General features: G+C 34.9%; 1 pseudogene; it reads left to right on the top strand.

The window, feature by feature from the left end:
- The first annotated feature begins 321 nt into the window (after nt 1-321).
- LOC135231832 (olfactory receptor 10AG1-like) lies at nt 322-1,488 on the top strand (annotated as a pseudogene).
- Nucleotides 1,489-4,721: the final 3,233 nt, after the last annotated feature.

Here is a 4,721-nt window from a genome sequence, read left to right as displayed (position 1 = left end):
CTGATCAAATGATGTCTTTTTTATTTTGGTACATGGATGAAACAGGAATACAGATTTAAAACAAAGTACACACACAAAGAGTTAGAGCTATGGTATACAAGGAAGAGAAGGCACACACTGTACTTCAAAAGACTTCATGGAAGAGTTGAGGCATTATGGAAAAATTCAATTGAAAATTTAATGGTGAACAATCCACCAGGAAAAGGTGTGAGATATAAAGGTTTCTGTCTCAGGATTTTGGTTGTTAATGTGATGAGAAAAATATTTTCATTTTGCTATGCCCACAAACAGACAAAAAATGAAAATGCATAAATCAAGAGCCCATCCCTTCTATTCAAATGCAAGCCTAGTATTAAATCATAATTATGTTGCAATGTCAAGAATTTAGCATGCATTCTCTATTGAATCTCAGTTGTGCTGTTTGACCTGGAACTCCTGCTGGAATTTTCATGGGGATTAGAAATTGTATATGCTACTTCTACACACCTCTGTAGTCTGCAGAATTGGAAAACAGGTCAAACAAGATAATTAATTTCCCTATTTTCACAGATGGAACACCACGAAAACCTACTGGAAGTAAATCACACTTCGGTGACAGAATTTTTTCTTTTGGGATTCTCTGATATTCCTAATCTCCAAATGTTACTTTTTGGGATATTTTTTCTGGCTTATGTGATTATCTTGATGGGAAATGGCATCATTATTCTCATAACCAGGGTTGACAAGGCTCTTCAGACACCCATGTATTTTTTTCTCAGTAATTTTTCCTTCTTGGAAATCTGTTACGTGTCTATCACTGTTCCTAAAATGCTCATGAACATTTGGACTCAGAATAGAAATATTTCTTTGTTTGAATGTGCTACACAAATGTGTTTTTTCCTTATACTTGGAGGTACAGAGTGTTTGCTCCTGGCAGTAATGGCCTACGATCGCTATGTGGCCATTTGTAACCCTCTGCACTATCCCCTAGTCATGAATCGCAGGGTCTGTATCCAGTTAGTGACTGACTCCTGGACCACTGGAATCCCAGTTCAGATAGGGCAGACGTGTCAGATTTTCTCTCTGCCATTTTGTGGATCTAACTGAATCAACCACTTCTTCTGTGATATCCCCCCAATATTCAAGCTGGCCTGCGGGGATACTTTTTTGAATGAGATGTCGGTCTACATAATTGTTGTGTTGTTTATCACAGTTCCATTTCTGTTGATAGTTGGCTCCTACGGCAAAATCATCTCCACCATTCTGAAGCTGCCATCAGCCACAAGTAGAGCCAGAGCCTTCTCCACCTGCTCATCTCATCTTATGGTTGTAGCTTTATTCTTTGGATCAGGAATCATTACGTATTTTCAACCCAAATCCAAACACTTTTCTGGAAGAGACAGATTTCTTTCTCTTTTCTATACCATTGTTGTCCCAGTATTTAACCCTATGATATATACTCTGAGGAATAAGGACGTCATGGTGGCATTGAGAAAATTGCTACCTTAAAGCTTAGTCACATTAGCCAGTAATTTGAACTCATTACCTCTTTTCTCATCTAATTCTGCTGTTGTATAATCAGAAATTAACTTTTGATTTCCTGCCTTAGTATGTATTTTACTCATTCCTGAGCTTGTCATTTTATGCCAGGCTTTCTGATATCAGTGTTCTATCCACAATTGTTGTATTGCAAAAAAAAAAATTAATTATTTTGACAAATCTCATGTACAGGTCACTAGTTTATTGCCCCCAGAAATTAGCTGGTGATTTGAGACTGTTTACTGAATAATATAGTCTCTTTTATCTAGTAGTCGATGTCACAATACTTTTTCTCCTAAAAATCATTCCGTTTTACAGAGTTTTTTTTTTTTTCTGTTGAATGTTTTCTTTACTTAACTGTCGCTTACTTTGTTCTTTTCATACAGATATCTGCTAATAAAAAGTATTGAATATAGGAGAACTACGGAGAACACTTTTTGAAACTATGTGCTTATATTTTTAGACATTTTACTCAGACATTTACATGCTGAAATCACCTCTTTAAGGTTTCTTATAAAAAACAAATAATGAAAATATAAACTCCATAGAACAATACTCTAGTGGTTGGTGGATGCAGTAACGAATTTTTCAAATGTTTAAACCACTTAAAATTGTAAACCCAAACTTGAAACAAGAATTAGATGAGATTGGAAGTATATCAAGCAGCAATCTACTGCATCCTATGATGGTATTTGATTACATACGTATATATAATATACATAATCTATAATAATTTTTTTTTTTTTTATAACAAAAGGTTGGAAGTTCATATCCACTCCCATGGAAACCCTATGGGGCAGTTCTACTCTGTCCTGTGGGGTAGCTAGAAGCCCGAATCGATTCAATGGCCATGGGTTTGGTTTTGGTTTTATGCTTTATGTTATTAATTATAAATGATAATTGATTATGTGTGTATGTATGTGCACATATGTGTGTATACTGATATATACATGCCCTGATCATGCAGTGGTTAAAGCTCTCTGCTGCTGCTAACCAATAAAAGTTGGCGTTTCAAACCCAGCAGCTGCTCCCTGGGAGAAAGATGTGGCAGTCTACTTCTTTAAAAATTTACAGCCTTGGAAATTATGGGACAGTTATGATTTGGACTTGACATCATTGCGTTTGATTTTGGTACATATGTGTGTGTATTTATATATACATATAAGTATTTTTTGTATATAGTGTTAATATCCTCACATTATTTTATAGATTAAAAAAACAGAGGCTCAAGGTGTTTGCATAATTTTTCCTATTTCACATACATGCAAGGATTTTAACTCACCATTCATGTTCTATTTCTGGACCTGGGCTTGAGTTAATCCTTCATCACTAAAATTTTTCCTTGACTTGGATGATTATTTAATCCTTCAATGTCACTTTTTATATTTGAAAAATAAATATGAAACTTACTGATTTTTTTGTGTGAATTAAGACATTGAAAAGACTTTTTTTTTAAAGAGCACACTTGCTGTTGATTTAGCTTATCATATGACATTGTTATATTCTGTAATTATAATCATAATTATAATTAAGAAATTTCCTTAACGTCTTCCCTTACCTACAGCCTTAGGAACAAAGATATCATGGAAACAATTAGGAAATTAATTAATCATCACCAAACTGATTTCTCACTCAATATTATCTAAATAAGTATTCATTTACACCTTATTTCCACCACTCCTCCTCTATATTGCAGATGGAAGTTCCTCCTGTTTTGAGTGTGGTCTAAGTCAATTGTTGCTGTTGCAGTTGTTCCCTGCCATCTAGTCAGAGCCTGACTCACGGTGAGCCCATGTGTTACAGAGTAGAACTGTGATCCACAGAGTTTTCTTGGAAGTAATCTTTATGGAGCAGACCACCAGGCCTTTCTTCTGCAGAGCCACTGGGCAGGTTCATTCTGCCAAATTTTCTGTTAGCAGCTGATTGCAAATCGTTTATGTCAATTTCTTTCTTAAATCAATTAAACATTGCACATTCTATGATTTTCGATCTTTTGCATGCTTTACAATCATGGCTGGGTTAGTTCAGAAATGATGCATTATGGTTCACTTTTTTGACACTGGTGGTATCAGCAAAATATATTTTAAAATCTCCCCATTGGACACTATTTCAGTAAGGATGGAGAAGTAGAGGTTTATGTTTAGGGACTCAAGTTTATATTATTGTTTGACTTTAAGTTGTGCTTAATAAAAGAACTACAAACATATAACTTCTTTTACTGTATCCTCACAGCAAGCTCTTTTGACTCAGGAATTGTATAAACCACAATTTTCTCCTTCCCCTTAAAAAATGTATTTTATTTCAAGTAATAGAAAAGTTGAGATTTGCATTATGAAAATGTTTTCAGATTCTTAAGGAGGAAAATGTTGAAAATATTAGCTACTGTCTATATGCATACTCATTTTTTGAATATCAATGTAATATAGTTTAATTAGATGTGTTGGAAATAATACTGAATGTCATGAAAAAGTTCAGTTTACTTCTCCAATTACTCCCATTACAGTGATATAAAAATCAAGATCAACATAATGTACTTTCTGATGACCTTTTCTCTCCACCAAACCTATTCCTCCCATCAGTCTTCTCCACGTGATTAAATGACTTCCGTATTTATTCATTTGTTTAAATAAAGCTGTAATTATTATTCTATCACCTCTGATATGTATCTGTCAGTATCTCCTAAATGTAGCCACTTTTTAAATTTTTTTTTTCTCTGAGCCATCATTGTCATTAAGTTGGTTTCTCTAGCAATTATCGCCGAAGGAATCCACTTGTCTCATTTCTTAACCTCCTATGAGCCACAAATCCCAGATTACCTATAAACCCCAAAGCAAACCCACTGCCGTTGAGTCGATTCTGACTCATAGTGAGATTACTTATACAAAATAAAAAGGAAAAGGAAAAATAGTTTATTTCACCCCCCAACTTAGAAATCTCCAATAGGTATATACTACATTTAGAAGAAAAATCTAACTCTTTGCAAAATTTAGCACATGCCAAACTCTCTGGCTTCACCTTTTTTGCATTAAGATATATTGTGGGGGAGGGAGGAGGAGCAAGATAGCAAAGTGAGTGGATGTTCCTATTTACTCCCCCAGCAACTAACCCATTGAACAATCAATAAAAACAAGCACAGACTGTGATCCCACAATTCTGGACAGCAGCTGAGGTGTTGGAGGGTTGGTGTAGCTCCAGAAGAAGGA

This window comes from Loxodonta africana, chromosome 7 (assembly GCF_030014295.1).
Source record: "Loxodonta africana isolate mLoxAfr1 chromosome 7, mLoxAfr1.hap2, whole genome shotgun sequence".
Taxonomy (NCBI): domain Eukaryota; kingdom Metazoa; phylum Chordata; class Mammalia; order Proboscidea; family Elephantidae; genus Loxodonta; species Loxodonta africana.
Note: the sequence above shows the minus strand (reverse complement) of the source record. Positions and strands in the feature narration are given on the sequence as shown.